General features: G+C 49.7%; 1 protein-coding gene and 1 long non-coding RNA gene across 2 annotated transcripts in view; both read left to right on the top strand.

Moving 5' to 3' along the window:
- The window catches only part of bcl2b (BCL2 apoptosis regulator b), a 28,297-nt gene that overhangs the window by 1,442 nt on the left and 7,071 nt on the right, over positions 1 to 19,784 (top strand). The gene's annotated exons all lie outside the window — the stretch shown is intronic.
- Positions 7 to 2,848, top strand: LOC132462708 (uncharacterized). Its single transcript, XR_009526899.1, has 2 exons — positions 7 to 1,701; positions 1,776 to 2,848. It is a non-coding gene; the product is annotated as an uncharacterized LOC132462708 (long non-coding RNA).

The raw sequence follows: 19,784 nt of genomic DNA, 5'->3' as shown, positions 1-19,784 counted from the left end.
TTGTCTCTCTCACACACACATATGCACAGACGCACACACATGCACACATACATACACACACACAATCAAACACAGAATCTCTCAGATAGAGACACACGCACGCACAATCAAAATCTCTCTCTCTCTCACACACACACACACACACAATCTCTCAGACACACACACTCACTCTTTCCCTCTCACACACACACACACACACACACACACACACACACACGTCGATGGCCCTCTTTAAGACTTTACATTTTCATCTAAGATTTCCTACTTTCCTCTAATTGGTGTAAGACAGAAGCACTGTGCTTTAAGCCATGGCAGCTATTAAAAGGCAAACTGCCACAAAATGTGCCTCTTAATTGGCAGAAGAGCGCCTTAATGAGAACATAACGTTTGCACTGCTGGATTATTTAGCCAGGAGGAGGTGATCCGGGGGCCTAATCAATGATTAATATCACGTAGTTCAACTCCAAATAGGGAAGGAGCGTTTAACATTCCCCTCGAGTCTGCCCTGGCCCTGGAGGGGGGCAGGTTGTGCCACATATCAAAGGCAGTCAACAGAGTGCCTGTGTGTGTAGGAGGGGGGGGAGGGAGAGGGAGAGGAGGGAGTGAGGGAGGGAGGGAGGAAGAGAGTCAGGGACCCCGGAAAAAAAAGAGAACGGAGCTAATTCTAATTCCGTGGCCTGTGTTTGAATTCGAGCATGCAGCACTATACTCCTTCCTCTGTGTCTGCCTGTAGGGCGGCGATCACCGGTCTGTTGTCATGGGGGGGGGGGGGGGGGGGGGTGCAGACAGCGGCTGGTGGCTGGCTAGGACACCACCACCTCGGCCCCGCTGTTCAATGTAGGTCACTTTGGTGGGTGTTTTCCAGCTGGTTGGAGACGGCTGGATCCTTATGTCCCTGGCCATATACATCCCAGCAGAGCCGCTTAATCCAGGGGATTACAGGCAGGGGCGTCCGTCCTATCATAATGGGCCATCTTCAGTGTTTTTTTGGGGAATTGCTGGGTCAATGTATGGAGGTGACCATAGCCTACGTATCTTCCTTTGTCTCTTTTTGCCAACACCACTATCCATGGACTACATTGACGGTTCAAGTGATGCAATATTTGACATAAATTGACACACACACACACACACACACATTATATATAGTATATATATTGTAGTATTTGCTCACACAGAAATTGTGTGTCTCAACGTATGCGTTGTGTAACTATCTGTTGTTTCAATCCGCTGTAACAACAGGGGCGGAGGCTGGTGAGTCTAATTGCGGCGTATTGACATGTGACTGCAGAGTGGAAACTGGGCTTTATCCAGGAACCCGCTGTCCCTACAATCAGAGCCCAAAACAGGAGGGCTTGACGTTGTTGAGTCTAGCATTACAGTAGTATAAATACACCTTTATTTTAACGTAAGCTTCTGTGTGGAAATAACCCACCGCCCGTTATGTGCGTAGGCGGGTGTGCGTTTTTTCATCTGTGTGCGTTTGTGTTTATGCGTCTGTGTGCAGGTGTGTGCGATTATCCATCTGTGTGTATGTGTGTGCGTCCCTGCGTCTGTGTGTAGGCGCACGCATGTGTGTGTGTGTGTGTGTGTGTGTGTGTGTGTGTGTGTGTGTGTGTGTGTGTGTGTGTGTGTGTGTGTGTGTGTGTGTGTGTGTGTGTGTGTGTGTGTGTTCATGCGTCTGTGTGCAGGACTGTGTGCGTGTTCATGCACCTAGGTGTGTAGGTGCGCGTGTGTGTTCATGCGTCTGTGTGTGTGTGTGTGTGTGTGTGTAGGTGTGTGTGTGTGTTTATCTCCTTGATTTGAAACAGCTCCCGTTCAGCTGTAATTACCCGAGCCTCCTTAAACACCACAGCCCTCCACCCTCTCATCGCTCCGTCCCCGCCTGTGCACATGCAACCCTCCTCCTCCTCTCCCCTCTGAAAGACAACGGCGCACTTGAGAGATGGGGCCAGGGGAGGACTGTGGCTGGAAGTTATTGCGTGGCACACGGACGACGTGTTATGTCTGCGTCCGCCGCCGCCGCCGCCGCCGCGCGCGACTGCGGCGCACCTGTGTCTATTTGCGGGTTCCTTCGGTAAACACCAGCTGATTGGCCGGAGCTGGAGGTGGTGACCGGAGGCTCTGACACACACCTGACGGGAACACCTGACCTCAGGCGGGATGTTGTTCACGGCGGAGGACCACGAGACGTCCCGCGGGAAAGGGGCGGGGGGGGGGGGCGTGGTCTCACAGCTTTCACAGCATCACCCTCATATAGCATCACTGGGCTTCTTTGTTATTTGTTATTCTTGGTGGGTGATGATAGTGTGGCCTTCTATGCACGCCGCTTTTGTGTATAATTAAATAATGAAAGGGGGAGAGAGGGGGCGTGGGGGGAGAGAGGGACAAAGGTAGCCTGACTCAACACACCTGGGCGAGCTTTGATCGAGACCTTGAGAGAAGGCTTCCCTCTGAAGAGCTGAGGGCGCCCTGTATCAGGTGAACTGAAGAATGTGGCTCCCTTCTAGGTGGCCCCCTAGACACGCCCCTGTTTCAGGACAGGTGTGCTTTCAGCTGTGTGTGTGTGTGTGTGTGTGTGTGTGTGTGTGTGTGTGTGTGTGTGTGTGTGTGTGTGTGTGTGTGTGTGTGTGTGTCTTTCTATTGCTTTCTGTGTATGTGTGCACACGTGTGATTGCATATGTGTGCGTTTGCGTGTGATTGCGTCTCACACACACACACACACACACACACACACACACACACACACACACACACACACACACACACACACACACACACACACACACACACACACACACACACACACACACACACACACACACACACACACACACACACACACACACACACACACACACACGGCCTAGACATTGGATAGCTGCATGGGCCCCGGGCCCGTACGGACACCTCATAAACCCAATGGGGCGCTGGAGTGGGCGGGACCTCCGGGTGTTACTATGGCGCTGTGGGCATCTGTCTGCGCCCGGGCTCCCCCCCCCCCCGTGCCGTGGCGGCGGCGGCGGCGGCGGCGGGGTGAATCTGGGACAGTGCGGAAGTCATTAATCTCCATGTGTGTGACATGCCTGCCACGCATGAAAAGAGCCCGAACAACTGCTGGCTGACAGCGCTCCACCTCAGCCCGTAATAGCGCCGTTGAAGAGGAGCCCTCGCGACGCTTCGCAGCCTATTTACTTCTCATTAAAAAGATAAAACCCACAGGAAATCTGTTGGAGACATTTAGGGACAATACTTGGAGGAGTCTCGCTTGGTAATTCACACAGTGGTGTTTTTTTTTTCTCTTTCTTCCACGCCGGCCTAATTAAAGCTTCCAAGCAACGTTACAATGTTATTAAATATCAAATTGTCCGCCGTGATGCAGCGATGGGGAAATGTCCAGGAAATGAGCGTCCGTCTTCCTGATGAGCTTCGCGGTGATACTCACTGTGGGCTGCCTAAGCCGTCGACAATTCCCCTAGCTAGCATGTAGCCTAACATGCATGTGTTGGGGGGGGGGGGGGGGGGGGGGGTACGAGGGAACCAATGTGCACAGAGAGATCACGATGTGAGCGCGAGGCATGCCGCCATGCACACTACACAGAGGCAAACACTGCTTCTTGCTGTGAGGTAACAGCGTAAGCGCCCTAGTACACAAATAAATATCAGGCTTAAAGCCTAAAGTAAACAGCCAACCCCCATCCCGCACGCACACAAAAGACATGCAAACAAACATGCAAAGGATTACTTATTCCTCCCATGAAAACTTTATAGCGAACTCGGTTGGGAATGCAAACCCTTTGCTTCAGTGTAGCATTCCGGCGCTAGAACATGGACAGAAAGTCCACGGCACTAAAACGTGTCCGGCTCCGAAAACCTCCTGGAATTTTGCCTCCTTCCCAAGAAGGACATAATGTCCCCGCTTGTGGCCCAATAGTTTGCTAATGGAGCGTGTGAAACATCAGAGGAGCTGGAGCAAGCCCAAAACCGCCCCCCTCGTGCCCCCCTCCCTCACCCCCCTCCCTCACCCCTCCCTCACCCCCTCCCTCACCCCTCCCTCCCCCCTAGCGTCCCCTTTACTGTACCCCTTCTCCCGGGTGAGGCTGCTGGTCACCCCACCATCTGCCACCAGCCCGCCCGCCCAGCACACATGTAGTCTCAGAAAGACTTCCTTGTGACCCAGCCAGCCAGCCAGCCAGCCAGGCCAGCCGGCCAGTCAGTCAGATAAGCAGACAGGCAGGCAGCCAGCAAGACGGTCAGTCAGCCAGCCAGCAGCCGGCCAGCCAGTCAGATAAGCAGACAGGCAGGCAGCCAGCAAGACGATCAGTCAGCCAGCCAGCCAGTAGGCCAGCCAGTCAGATAAGCAGACAGGCAGGCAGCCAGCAAGACGGTCAGTCAGCCAGCCAGCCAGCCAGTCAGATAAGCAGACAGGCAGGCAGGCAGCGTGCAAGACGGCCGGTCAGCCAGAGAGACCAGTCAGTCAGGCAAACAGACAGACCGACAGAGCTCAGCTCCATTCCTCGCCCTGGATACTGTTTTTCCACTGAGGCGGGGCTGGGTGGTTTAGGGTGGAGGTGGTGGTGAGGAGGGGTGGAGCTCCCCTCAACTACTGATGTCTTTGGGATACTCGTCCCGTAACACAAAGCACATGTTGGATTTTAGACGTTTAGCTTTTCATTAGGAGAGGGAAAGTTTAATTTTTTTCAAATCCAGCCATCTTACTACACCACAACAAAATGTTTTATTCATTGTTCGGGCTGCATACCAGAGAGTTAACAACACACGCTCACATTTTTAGGACAGCCGCTGTAACCTTGTTTTTCTTAGCTCTTTGACAAGACACGCCTCGCTTTGGTGTGATGTTGACACTTTATCAAACATTCCACTCATGTCATCCAACTGGAACATCCCACAACGTTCGCCTTTGATGTGATCAGGTGACGTGACATTTACTAAAGACAAAAAAGAAAATAACAACCACCATAACGGCTTGTTATAAAGATATGGGCCGACCTCATGTTCCAATACAACACATCTGTTTACTATGGGCTGCAGCTCTTAGCCCATGGCACCTCCGTGAACCTGTAGGGTGTGGACGTGTGTGTGTGTGTGTGTGTGTGTGTGTGTGTGTGTGTGTGTGTGTGTGTGTGTGTGTGTGTGTGTGTGTGTGTGTGTGTGTGTGTGTGTGTGTGGTGTGTGTGTGTGTGTGTGCGTGCGTAGGCATGTTCCATTGTGTGCATGTGTGTGTGTGTGTCTATATCTGCATCTGTGTGTGTGTGTGTGTGTGTGTGTGTGTGTGTGTCCTCTGTGTGTGTGTGCCTCTGTGTGTGTGTGTGCGTGTGTCTGTGTTTTTGTGCGTGTGGGCCAACCCTGTCCCATTAGCCTCCCCACGCCCGTCCTGTGTGTGTATTTCTGGGTCTTCCCTCCTAGGGCCTTGGGAATGACTGCCGGACAGGAGATAAATTATCAACACAAGCTGGGTGTTTCTTTCCTGAGTGGTCAGACATGGGGTGCGGTGCATTTGTATTCCCTGAGGGACGACATTTTCCTTAGATTTGTTTGACTTCTTTACTGCAGTCTTTGTTCACAAACCGATACAGCAGACTGAAAGTCTACTGGTTTGGCACATGTGTGTCTGTGGCTTTGTCTGCGTCGGTGTCTGCATTTGCATCTGTATGTGCATCTGTATGTGTGTCTGCTTTGTGGGTCCACGTGTGTTTGTCTGCATTGTTAATCTGTCTATGTGTGTGTGTGTGTGTGTCTGCATTGTGTGTCTGTGTGTTTGTGTGTGTGTGTCTTTTTTTTAATGGAAGCAATATCCCATTTGTGACCCTGTAATGCTTTGTGGATTTCATCTTCGTAATTGGGCACCTTCATTACTTTGTGTTGCTAACGGGGCCGCTCTCGGACCTGTTTTCGAACGCCCGTTACGTTCCGGTAAACAGATCAACGGTAAATAATACATTGGGCCGCATAAACTCAGACGCTAAACGCAGAACAAAACCTCAAGGACTCCCTGTGTGCTCCCAACAAGCACGCACGCACACACAGGCATGCACGCGCGCACGCACGTCGCACGCACACACTCAAACACACACACGGACAGACAGACGGGAAAGAGAGCCAGACGGAGAATCACACAGAAAGACACACGGACAGACGCACAGACACATATCGTGTATCCGTATATATATAAATATATATATGATCGCATCATGTCATGCATGCAAGTAACACACGTATCCACACACGCACGCACGCGCACCACATGCACCGACCAAACACACACACACACACACACACACACACACACACACACACACACACACACACACACACACACACACACCACACACACACACACACACACACACACACACACACACACACACACACACACATCCAGTATGTGCAGGCGATTACCACGAGACCTGCCGTTCAGTGTCAGGTAACAGGAGAGATCCTGAAAAATGCAGGGACATGCGAGAGGCAGGCTAAATATAGGAGCACCTCCACGACGTGTCCCATGGGCTTCCCTAATTGTCATATTATTCAAATCTCCTTATTTTGGTTTCCGTTCATCCCTGTCCCCCATAAAACGCTGGCCTCTCTGAGTCTACATTGGGGGATATATCAAATTAAATTGGAGGCGGGGGTAAAAAAATGAGGTTTCCCCACCGCTGTCGGTCGTGGCGTTTGTAGTGGATAATAAGGAGTCTACAGAGACACCGGTTGACTTTGCCACTAGGCAAGCCCTTGGAACATCTATGTTATATTAAATAGGGCAAGGTTAAATGGTTTTTACCCCTTTTCCAACAACTCTGGGTATTTCGGGATAAGCCCTCAAAGGCTTTTAAATAGACTCCACATTTATAACTTATAATTTAAAACTTTACTTCTGTTATTAGAATTGTAAATGGCTGCCCCAGCGGCATTAGCCTAAAGCAGGCTGGGAGGGGGGGGCGGGGGGGGGCGTTGTCCAGCATTGGCTTTAGTTTATGTACATACAATGTGCACAAGGCCAGGCAAACATTGAACCGGATGTATTGGTGTGAATCAATTACCTCCTGCCATCACAATGGCTGACTAGAGCACACACACACACCCACACAGACACACGCCCACGAACACACACACACGAACACACACAGAGACGTACGCAGAAACGGATGTGGTGGTGTGAATCAATAATGCTGTGTTGTCACAGGGTGACATGTGAGCTGTGGCAAAGAGCAGAATGGCCCCGGGGTGCCTAGCTTCCTATTAGCTATGCCATACGACCACACACACACACACACACACACACACACACACACACACACACACACACACACACACACACACACACACACACACACACACACACACACACACACACACACACACACACACACACACACACACACACTACTATGCCCTCTGGGATTTCCCTATGCAACCAGCAGCAGCCCTGGCCATTAACAAACAACATGCCATTATTTGCTAATCCCTGAAATGCTGAGTACATCCTCCTCTGCCCACCCCAGCCCCGCCCTGGGCCCCCAATTCCCCCGTCTCCCAAAAAATAAATCCTCCAAACATGATGGCTAAGATAATAGTAAATAGATCTCTCATGTGTTATTTATGGAGGTGCAAGGAGCTGCAAGGAGCTGCAGGTTCTGGTACTCTGGTTCTAATCCCAGCCCCCGGGGTGACGAGGGGGGGTGAGGGGGACTAACAGCCTACCAGAAATCTGATCTGCTCGGCCATCAGTGGATGCAGGGTGAGGCCAACCCGTGCCTCAGATATCTTTTATTTTTTCACTGGGCGGCATCGATCGAGAACTTCCCCTCCCGATTCATGATGGCTCTCTTTGAAAGGAACACCCTCCCGCCCTCATTGATAGATCCCGGCCGAAACGCCGCAGAACGGCTCGCTCTTTAGTGAGCAGCCACGGCCCAACTGATGCAGTTTCCAGCCGTGAAATCCCCCCCCCCCCCCCCCCCCCCCCCCCCCCAAGCCTCCGCCCATGTCTGGGAGTCACCTTTGATGGCGGCTGATTGGTTCTGAAGCGAGAAGCAGCCCGTGATGTAGCAAAGGCGCCAGCTCACACAGCGAAAGACTCTTCTACTACCGAGCGTGCCTGCTGCTTTTGGGGAGAAGGAAAAGGTCTTTCAACCTCAACTCGGCTTCAATGAAACCCTCTGCCGCCCGTGACCCCATTTTGTGTCCCAGTGATGGCTTCTTATCTACTGCGTGATGGTATAGTTGCCAACACAATACAATACACAATACAAACCCTACACTACATACAAACGTTGTGGCAGGGGACACACAGCCACCGCGGTGAGACCGACTGACACCGATGACGGAGGCGTGGGGGTGGGTTTTACAGGCTGCGAGGCTGAACGCAGGGGATTTAATTGTTGTTTGGTTGTCATATTTACCTTCAACAAAGTGACGGACGGTTAAAGGCACCCAGTGCAACTTTCGAGGCTTAAAAATAAACATTCAATTTCTAGTCTTTTTTACACGTAGTAAGTTTCAATAACTCCATACCATTACATACCGACATTTAAGCAGCAAAGATGAGACGTCGTTGTGTGGTGAGAACTGATACAAAATCGATAACAACAACAATGCCGCCATTTTCTTTATTTTTTGTAACCTACAATAAATAAAGCAGGCTTCCAGTCAATGGAAAAATGGCTTCTCCCCACCGGCGATTGTTGTTGTTTACGATTTTCTATCAGTTCTCACCACACAACGACGTCTCATCTTTGCTCCTTGAATGTCGATATGTAATGGTATGGAGTTATTGACACTTACTACGTGTAAAAAAGACTAGAAATTTAATGTTTATTTTTCATTGAATGTTTACATAAAGTTGCACTGGGTGCCTTTAAGGCAAAAAAACGGAACCACGGAGAGCAGTGAAATGTCTCTCGTGACAGATTTAGTTTGGATCGTTCTGTTTTGTTTGGCTTTTTGACACGAGGCTAATGAATGACGCTCTGTGCGTTGCCGGGACTCGCTAGTGTCTTAATGACTTAATGAGGATTATTTATGTTCTGTGATGTGTGATGTCTGTCTGTGTGTCCTGTTTTTTGGGGTGCTAATTTCCACTTTATAGTGCAATATAGCAAATGTGAGGGACGTGTCTAGACTGGGTTTACATCCATAAATACAGCCACAAGAAGCGAACCCACGCTGTAATTAGACTGTTAAAGTTCCTCATTCATCTGAATGGACGTTTAATGGACGAGCTTTATGGGTTACAAACACTCAAAAGTGTGTATATTTTACCCCGGGCGAATCGATATAGTTTGGGCAACGGGCACTTAAGAAGCTAATCAATAGAAAAGAGGATCGGGGAAGCTTGATCCTGCCATCAGCCGGTGGGACCAGAAGAAGGAGCAACGAAGCACATGGAGAAATTAATGGTGGTAAAGTTGACTAGAGAAATGGGTCAAACGTCAGCGAGTCCGACCTGACTGTCATCTGATTGTCAGCTGAGAGATCAGCTGCATGGAAAGGAGAGGAACAGCTGAACGGAACTGGAAAAAACCGGGTGTAAGGATAGAAAGAAATAACCTCAACCGTGCGCCAAGTGAGGGCTTAATAATTATAATAACAATCTCATTGTCAGCTGCTGGCCAACACTGTGAAGACAATATTTCTGATGCAATATTATTAATAAATATAACAAATAGCTCTGAGAAGAGAGAGAATGGCCCAAACCCATCTGTAAGCTGGTCCCTGGTTCACATCCCAGTCCTATAATTAACACAATAGAAGATTGAGAATCTTTCATCAGGACCGGGCATTGCTTGTGCACACACACACACACACACACACACACACACACACACACACACACACACAAGGTCACCCATCTACAATGTGCCACACGTCTTTGAAATAGATCCACAATGAGCCATTATTAAAGTACCCCACCATGACATGACGTTATGGATATAGGCCCAAGGTCATTATGAGTCAGAAGAAGACACGAATAACCCCGAAATACACAAAGCACTTCTGCAAAGAATGAACAGTAGGGACGAGGGTGCGTCAGTTCTTAACTGGGCAGTATAACAGCCAAGGCCAACGCTCTGACCTGTCAATCAAACCCAGCCCAACCCCCAGAAGGTCATAGAGGACACCCACACTTCAGAGTTCACCTGAACTCTGCATAGCCTCCTCCCTCAACCCCCACCAACTCTTCTCTGCCCTTACTCTCCTCTTACGCACTTATTGTATGTTGTACGTCCTGGCCCTTAAAAAAAACCACTGGCATTGTTTGGTATCTTAATCTTATCCTAGCTACCCTAATGTTGTATACGGGGAAAGGGTTAACCAAGCAATTGTAAATGCTTATCACTCGTTTCTAGGAATATCTATAGGCCTACTGTACCGACAGCGATATATTGTTCCTCTTTCTTCGAAAAAAAAGTGGCTTTTGATAAAAGCGTCTGCTAAATGCCCTGAATGTTAAGGTAAACGTAGCAGATGATGCTAGATCCGTGTTTTCCGTTTCATTACATAACGGCGATTATCCACGGTTTCCCGGCTTGCAGACCGCACCACGGTGTTTGCGGTTCGAGAAGGGGGGTGAAGCTATCCGAGGCTGAGAGCAACTCATGCGAAGGGCTCTCAGCCCCACCAAGCACAGTGCAGTTGTTTGTCTCGCAACAGCAACCTCATTCCAGACATTCCCCCGGCCGCCCCCGCCGCACCGCACCCCCCCCCACCCCACACTCAGAACCTCAGTCTGAGGGGAAAATCAGCTGGTTGTCTCACGGGGGTCAATGAACTCTCCCCACCCGAGCGGAAGGGGACGGCGTGTGGTGGAGGGGAGGAGAGAACTTTTGCACGCCGAAGACTATAGTTAAGAAGGTCTTCGACGTGTTTGTTGTTTTGTTTGGTTTCTCTCAAGACGAAGCACGCGATTTGGTAAATATAGAAGGGGAGTCGGACAGTGTGTGTGTGTGTGTGTGTGTGTGTGTGTGTGTGTGTGTGTGTGTGTGTGTGTGTGTGTGTGTGTGTGTGTGTGTGTGTGTGTGTGTGTGTGTCCTGAGTTTGAATTACGAAATATGTGTTTTTTTGCTTCTTCTTCTTCTTCCCCCTTCCCCCATGACCTCATCGCTGTAGAAAAAGAGAAACTTGGTCACACATTCCAATTTTTTTTGCTCTCGAGAGCTGCCTCTCCCCACAACACATGAGACTGCTTGAACCTCAGTTCTTTGCTCCCCCGTTGAAGATAAGTGGAGAAGATAAAACCACCGTAGGCTGACTGTGACAAGATACGGTGAGAGTGGGAGCAAAACAAAATCAGCCCGCCACTCACTTCAAAGCAGTGGGGGCCGTTCCTACAACACATTATTGTTTTTTACTGACATAAGTAGTCATCCGAGATGGCACACCTCCTCCCTGAACTGCACCGAGACTTTTCTCATTAACATGGGCATACAGGACTCTATACAGAACCTGAAACCGGGCCTGACACACACACACACACACACGTGTGCACACACACCCACACACACACACACAGAAAGGATGCACCCATGCACACACACACACACACACACACACACACACACACACACACACAAGCACGCACGAACACACGTACACACACACACGCACAGAATCATGTAAACTTCTCAACTGTCTTGTTGCCAAAACTGGTAAGCTTTTATTATAGGCTACCCGTGCTCCAAGATGTCTGCAGCATGAAAGAGGAGAGTGTATGTGATGTAGTGGCAGTCGAGCTTTGATCTCCCCGATGCTTTCTAACCCCACTGGTCTGATTCATGTTCTCCTAGTGTGGAATTACAGGCTTCAGCGTCGGGACCACTCCATAGAGGGATGAGGAGGAAGGGATTTCATTTTGATTCAGTAAAAAGCGCACCCGTTTACCATTGAAAAATCGAAAGCGTAGTTGAATATGTCGTAAGTTTCTTGTCACTTAGAATTTCAGGTATTCACACTGAAAAGAGTGAAGATCTATCGAAACATCGGCAGATTGTTCTGATCTAGCATTTTACCAAACCATTAGAATGAATGTACAGCCGCTGACTTGGCTGGCCACTGGCCAGGACAGCCCGCCCACAAAGAACCCACAGTCTCAAAGTAGAACATGATGTCATGAAAGCATCTGGCAAAGGAAGTGACCTAAGAGCAGCTATGTTTTCACTACGAAGCGGACCAGTGACTCCTGATCAGAACTTCTCTGTTTTTGTTTGCGTCGACTGCCGCAAAACGAACATGTGTGCCACCAAAAGGCTTGCCAAAACTTCCCATTCCAAAGACCCTTGTATGCGTGTTTGTAAAGTACAACACCTCCCACGTTGACACAGAAACCCAACGACAAATTGCTTCGGGGCTGCAGCGCCGTTCAGCCGCGAGGATGAAGTGTGCCCCGGGGCTCGGGCTGTCCACTCTCCTGAGTGCCCCCCCTAGTACAGTAGCTGGTTAGCAGGTCTATTTCGGGGAGCAGGGTAGGGTGTTACTGGTACTGCTGCGGTCGGTGTTATGGTCTCAAGGGGTCGTCGGTTGAATGTGACTTTTAAGGCTTGGGTCTTGAGTGGCCCTAGTCACAGGAAGTGAACCCCCCCCCCCCCCCCACCCCCCCCACCCCAAGAAAAACCCAGAGGCCACCTGGAAGGTTGAAACGTTTCCCACGGTCCCAACTGGAGCTTTATCAAGAGGCACCATCGCGTCTATTCCAGGATCGTCTCCCTCTCCGCCGCTGGCTCCAGTGTGAGGTCGATTGTCCCGCCTCGTCAAAAGGGAACGGATTAGGAAGCCTGCAACAGACAAAACAACTTTATTGATAGACGGTGCCCTCATGGATTATTCATTGGTGGGCTTGGCCCGTTAGTTATCATACAAAGCAATGCGGATTGGAACATTTACAGGGACATTTCCTGAAGGCGGAATGAGCTTATGTGGGTGGTGTGCGCGTGTGTGGGTTTTTGTGTATGTGTGTGCGCGTGGCGGTGTAGTGCGTGTGCGTGTGTGTGTTTTTGGTTCCCATGGCGATGGCATGTGGATTACTTGTGGCAAAACAGACGTCACTGCAGCAGTCAATACTCAATGCCAGTGCTCTGACGCACCGTCTGTTTGGGAAAAAGCAGCTAAAGCCCAAGTTGAATATATTCTTTAACACATGCGCACAGAGACACGCGTACACACAGATGCACTGTGGAAAAAAACAGACACCCACACACACACACACACACACACACACACACACACACACAAAGGCTCACACTAACATGCAAAATCCACTTATCACCAAAGTGAGGCTGATGACTCAGCATCACTATACTGCCTGCTCGCCTGGGCGGCTTTAAATGGACCGGACCGTGCGTGCACGTGTGTGTGTGTGTGTGTGTGTGTGTGTGTGTGTGTGTGTGTGTGTGTGTGTGTGTGTGTGTGTGTGTGTGTGTGCGTATGTGTTTGTGTTTGTGTTTGTGTGTGTGTGTGTGTGTGTTGTGGAGTATGTGTTTGTATCAGTGTGCATTTACGTGCGTGTGTCCGTACGGCCGTGCGTGATGCGTGTGTGCATGCCTGCTGTCGTGAGCGGGTGAGAGAGGCTTCATTAGATGGGGGATCCCGGAACGAGGACATGGGGACTGGGCCTGTGTACATTAATAGATGCTTGGCAGGCGTTCTCGGCATGGTCTCTGATGTCAAATCTCCTCTCCACCCCAAGCCTCCACCCCCAGCCTCCACCCCCCGCCCTCCGCCCCCGCCTCTTCCTCGCTCTGGAAGACCGGATCCTCAAACAATGCAGGCATCCCCCTTCTGCGATGTTGTGTCTCCTCTGCTTCATGCGGAAACGTTTCCAGTGGAAGTAATCGGGGGGGTTCTGATGGGTTTGGCGGAAGAGGGGTGGGGGGGGGGGGGGGGGGGGGGTCAGTTATGCCGGTTATGATTGATTGCTGTTGTGATAGGGAGGATTCTGAATCAACGCGATAAGGTCATTGACAGAAATAGCTTTCAAGGTCAAGCAACCGTACGGAAGAAGGTCTATTTTTAACGACTGTGGGAAGAAAAGATGTGGTCTGTAGTGACTTCTGTGACAGAGAGAGAGAGAAAGACAGTAAGAAAGAGGGAGAGAGAATGTAATTAAGAGAGAGAGAGCAAGAGAGAGAGTGAGGGAGAAGTGAAAGAAAGAGGGAGCGAGAGTGAGAGAGATTGCAAGAGAGAGAGCAAGAGAGAGGGAGTGAGAGAGAGTGATATAATGTAATAAAGAGAGAGAGAGAGAGTGAGAATTGGTAAAAAAAAAAAGTGGGAGAGGGAGTGGGAGAGAGAGCAAGAGAGGGAGTGGCAGGGAGTGAGAGGGAGTGAGAGAATGTAATAAAGAGAGAGAGAGAGCAAGAGAGAGAGCGTGTGAGAGAGAATGTAAAAAATAGAGAGCATAAGAGAGAGAGAGAGAGAGAGAGAGAGAGAGAGAGAGAGAGAGAGAGAGAGAGAGTAAAGGTAAGAGGTAAGAGGGAGATAGTAAGGGAGAATCTAGAGAGAGTATGATAGAGAGAGTAAGCAAGTCAGTGAGGGAGGGTCAGAGGAGCAGTGGCTCTCGTATAGACGCTATAGATCCGGCTTTGAAGTCTGCTGGCTTCCCTATGCAGTCCCGCTGTGACTGCTTGTTGAAGGTACAGAGTGATGGGAGCTTCACAGAGACACGTACACACTGTGTGTCCCCGAATGGGCCGGGAGACGGAGGAGGAGGAGGAAGAGGTGGAGGATGAGGAGGAGGATGAAGAGGTAGGGAGGGAGATGCTGTCAGCGTTCTCCGATGGTGGTTTCAGAGCTCCCCTCCGTCTCCCTCCCCTGGGCCGGCAAGGTCACCTTTTTTTTTAGTGTTGGATCAAAGGTGCTGAATATAATCCATTCACTCAGCCAAGATGAAAGCCCTGCTAGGCTTACATAGACATTCACAGAGAAGTACACACACAAAATGGCAAAAATATGTTGATTTTTACCTAAATCTAGTGTATGCAGGTGAGAGATATAAGACAATGGAGTTTAATGAATGATATATTGACTGACTGTGATGGGTGTGTGTGTTTGTTTGTGTCTGTGTCTGTGTTGAGACGCGTGTGTGTCTGTGTGTGTGTGTGCGTGCGTGCGTGCGTGCGTGCGTGTGAATATGTGTATTTGTGTGTTTATGTGTGCGTGTATATGTGAATGTGTGTGTGTTTAGAAGTGCGTGTGTGTGTGTGTATGTGAATGTGTGTGTGTTTAGCGTGTGTGTATGTGTGTTTACATGTATGTGAATGGGTGTGAGTTGAGACGTGTGTGAGTGTGTGTTTATGAATGTGTGTGTGTTCAGAAGTGTGTGTGTGTGTGTGTGTGTGTGTGTGTGTGTGTGTGTGTGTGTGTGTGTGTGTGTGTGTGTGTGTGTGTGTGTGTGTGTGTGTGTGTGTGTGTGTGTGTGTGTGTGTGTACTTGATTTATAGCCATCAGGCGGCTCGTTCTGCTCCAGTAGGCCCGTGCGCCCGCGGGAGCGCGTCCTGTTTTGTCAACACGCCATCGTTCCCGCTGAGGCCTTTTAAATAATTATGGAACCTCCTGTATTATCTATAACATTATTCAACGCAATGCCATGTCTGGCCGTCTGTTCAGCGTTGAGATTATTAAGTCGGAGAAATGGGCAGACGATGACAACAAAGCAAACTCCACCCCCCCCGCCAAAACCTAGGTGTCTGTTCAGCCATTTTGCTGATAAATGTTAATTCCGTCGCAGACGAAACCGAAGACGCCTCAAATCCAGGCATTTTGCCGGGCGAAGGGAGCATATGGAGGGGAATAAAATCACTAGCGGCACGGACATATTGTTGTACTCAGCAGACGGAGTCCTGGGAGTTTCACTCATGTTTCACACGAGTGTACATATTTCAGATAGTGTCGCGCTAGACTACTCTATGAAATCCATAATGATCCCAACACATAATCCCCATCGGGGAAAGTCTGCCGTCGGCAACAATTTCTAGCTTTTGGATATTAGCTGTAGCTTCTATTGTCTTGTTGACGTAGCCGTTAGCTCCCATTGTCTCCCAGTACGCTAAGGGGCTGTTGTCGTATTTTTTTGTCGTCGTTGTTGTTGTTGTGTTTGTTGGTTTTTGGAACACGGAGTCAGTGTAATCCGGTGGACTGCATCGGTGTTCAAAGCTACTGAACCCAACTGAACCCCGGCCGTGATGCTGACACCAGGGGGATTCACAGCCTCACCCGCGTCGCCGCAAACACCTCCGTCATCGTTTTTTTGCGGGTGGGGGGGGGGTCGATGGACGACCCCCCCAGAGGCACGGGGGCAAAATGCGACCTTCAAGGCCCGCTGAAGGGGCTTCTGCTACCGCCGCGCTTGCTCAAACGTCTGCAGCCTATTGTGTCTGCGAGAGGATGCTAGCCGTGTGCGAAACGATTTCCCGTGAGCTACTTCCGATCGATAGTGACAGAGGGAAAGACGGGGAACGAAAGATGGACGCGTTGATGAAAGCTAGGAAGGAAGGGAGAAAGATAAAAATTAGGAATGAGCAGGGTTGCAGACGGGTTGCTTCAGAATCGATGAGGACAGAGGGGAAGAAGGGGAGGAATAAAGGATGGGTAGAAGGAGGGCAAGGAGGAAAGAAAGGAAGAAAGTTATAAATTAGTTATTAGGGAGAAAGGAATGCCTTATGTGGGCAGAGGATTGCAGATGGTTGCTTTGATGGAAGGAAGGGAGAGCAAAGAAAAAAATATGGATTCCATTACTATGACGCTATCTAATACTTTTCCCAGTCACTTTGGAGTGGGGGTATAATACTGAGTTTAATTAAAGTCCAGGCCTATCTGTGAACCGCAGTTAGCCATCAAACGAGTGGGGCGGTGACTGGCTGTATGTACAATACAACATACAGCCTTGCTCTGGGGGAACAAGGAGGAGATTGGAGGCGGAAGGAGGCTCAGCTCCTTGGCGAGAACAACACTGAAGCCACAACAGCGACTTTAATTAGTGGTTGAACTTTAACCCACATCCCTTTCTCTCCCTCTCCTCTCCCTCTCTCTCTCTCCCTGTGTGTGAATGGAGGAGCTCTCTTGTTGCCTGTAATTACCCCACAGAAATGTCCCTCAACAGAGTTCATCATCTAATCATTTTTTCCTTTTCAAACAGTTTCATGCCAAAGCACCCCTCGGATGGTTTATAGCTCAGAGAAATGAGTCCTTATTTCCTGCGTCAAAAGGCCAAGGATCATCTACAGCGGCCAGGGCACATGCTGAGAGATCGGCCAATGCTAGGAATGTCCTGCCCTTTAGGGACGAACCGGGTCATTCCCAGTCCAGACCAGAATAGTTTACACAGTCAATGCCCTTCCACGGAGGATAAACACTGCCACTCGGTGTGACCGACAAATCAGAGCCCGGGACTCTCACTCCCGCTGGGGCAAAAAGGCAAATGCAAGGCTTCCATACTCGGTAACCATGACAGACTGGGAAAACAAGAGGCCATCGCACGGTGGATAAGCGTGGGATCCTTTCGTCTCTTCTTCTTCGTTTGATATTTGTACACTGTTCAACCTCTGTCTCCGTCTCTGTTGGCCGCTCCCATCTCTTCTTCTACTGATTCTCTTCTTTCGGTCTTTACTTGCACACTGTAAAACCTTTCTCTATCTCTGTCTCCTTGGGGTCCTCCCATCTCTTCTTCTACTACTGATTATTTTCTTTCGTTCTTTATCTGTACACTGTAAAACATTTCCATATCTCTGTCTCCATGGGTTTCTCCTGTCTTTTCTTCTATTACTTCTTGGTATTCTTTCATTCTTTATTTGTGTACTGTAAAACCTTTCTCTCTCTCTGTCTCGGTGTGATCTTGACTCTTCTACGACTTTCGTTCGTCTTTCATTTTGGTACTATAAAACCGGTCTCTCTCCGTGTCTCCAAGGGGTTTATGGTGTGGTGATGTAAGAATGCAGGAATGGGGAGGAAGAGTTACTGATGTTGTTTTGTATTTCTTCTCCTGATATTGGTTTCTAGGCTTATAACGACTGTTCTGCAGGGGCTTCTATTCAAAAAGCTATTAAAAGTGAAGGTTGGTTTACACAAAGTCCTCTTGAATGGCGTAGTGTTGAAATACCGTAGAGAAGATAACCTTGGCTAGGTGGCCGAGTCCTTCACCTGCGGCAGATGGCAGATGTTCAGGTGAAGGTCTGAGTCGGGGGCTGTGGAGGATTCAAGAAGTATTTTGTTAACACAATGTGATTGCCAATGGTTTCCTACTTTTTTTCAATTCTCCCCAATGGATGTTTTTGCCATCTGCCCGATTTCCCCCTTGTTCTACTTTTTTTTTTACTTTTCTGCTGCATGGCAGATGGTTTGATCCAATGCAAGTTACAGTGAACTCAGTTGCACGTCAATAAGTACCAGTAGCTTTCAGTAGCAGGGGGGGGGGGGGGGGGGGGGGGAGTGGAACCACCAAAGCTATTTCCACACAGACCTAAAACACAGAGGTCACAAGCTATATCTAGGGTACCTAGGGAAGGTTTCGAGCTGGATCGCCCAGGCCAAGATATCGTGTATCTTCACCGCCACCGTTCTCGTAGATAGGAAATGATTGACTCTTGCTATCAGCCCACTCCAACAGAGAATTTCCGTTTTCCCCAGTGTAGCCAGGGGTAGGAGGAGTGTCGGGAAACTAATGGAGAAAGCTATCAAGTGCTGCCTTGAACTTGTTCAGGTTTGGGATCGACTTGATGTCAGGTGGAACAGCATTGTACAGTGCAGAAGCTGTAGATGAGAAAGAATGGAATCTCACTGTGTCGAAGCTGCTGTACTTGGAGCTGCCGAGAGGTCGGCGACATACAACACCCCGTCTTCGAGAATGTCGGAAGACGATGTTGACATTGTTGGGGATCACACCGTAGTAGATCTTCCAGGCGAGAATCACGATGTATCTCTGGCGGCGACGCTGCAAGGAGTAGAGGTCGAGTCGCTTGGGTCGATCCCAGTAGCGGAGGTTTGTGTAGCCTGCTATTTTGGTGGTGAATGAGCGTTGGACGGAATCAACCATGATGATGTCGCACAGCAGGTGCGGTGACCAGATAGCACAGCGATACATGATGATGGAGCGGGCGTAAGTCTTGTAGAGCAGCATCATAGTCTCTCTATCCCTGGTGGAGAAAGTCCTCCGTACCAGCCAGCTTTACCAGAGGCTTCGGCGGACTTTTTGGCGATGTGTTGGCGCCATCGCAGATCCTTATCGACGTACACACCAACGTCTTCTGAGGAGATGGATTTCCCAGATGTAGGGTGTAGGGTTGCTTCAGATACTGTTTTTTACCCTGGTGCAAAAATTGAAATTGGCCTTCATTCAATTCCATGTTGTTGCCGTTTTCCCAGCGGACGACTGCATGCAGGTCTTCTTGGAGAGGCGTGCTGTCCGATGAGGAGTTGATGTTCACACTATCCCCGTGAATCCAATTAAACAAATCCTGATCCGTTTTCCAGCATCGGGGGTGAGAGTGAAACGCGAGTGGATGCCGATAGGGCAGGGGGGAGAGAAAGTGGACGGAGAAAGAAAGAGAAGGCGAACGAGAGAGAGAGCGAGAGAGAGACGGTCAGAGTGAAAGTGAGACAGTTCAGAGTGTTTTCCACACCACTCACGTGTTCCCATGTCCGGGTCACGTGCGCGCCTGTGGGAGGCCTCCTGAGCACTGGAGCGCACAGTGGAGCAGCACGACCCGGTCTCATGATGACCACCTGACCCTGTTCCCACACACACACACACACACACACACACACACACACACACACAC

The sequence above is a fragment of the Gadus macrocephalus genome, chromosome 8 (assembly GCF_031168955.1).
Source record: "Gadus macrocephalus chromosome 8, ASM3116895v1".
Taxonomy (NCBI): Eukaryota; Metazoa; Chordata; class Actinopteri; order Gadiformes; family Gadidae; genus Gadus; species Gadus macrocephalus.
This window is presented reverse-complemented; position numbering and strand designations above follow the sequence as displayed.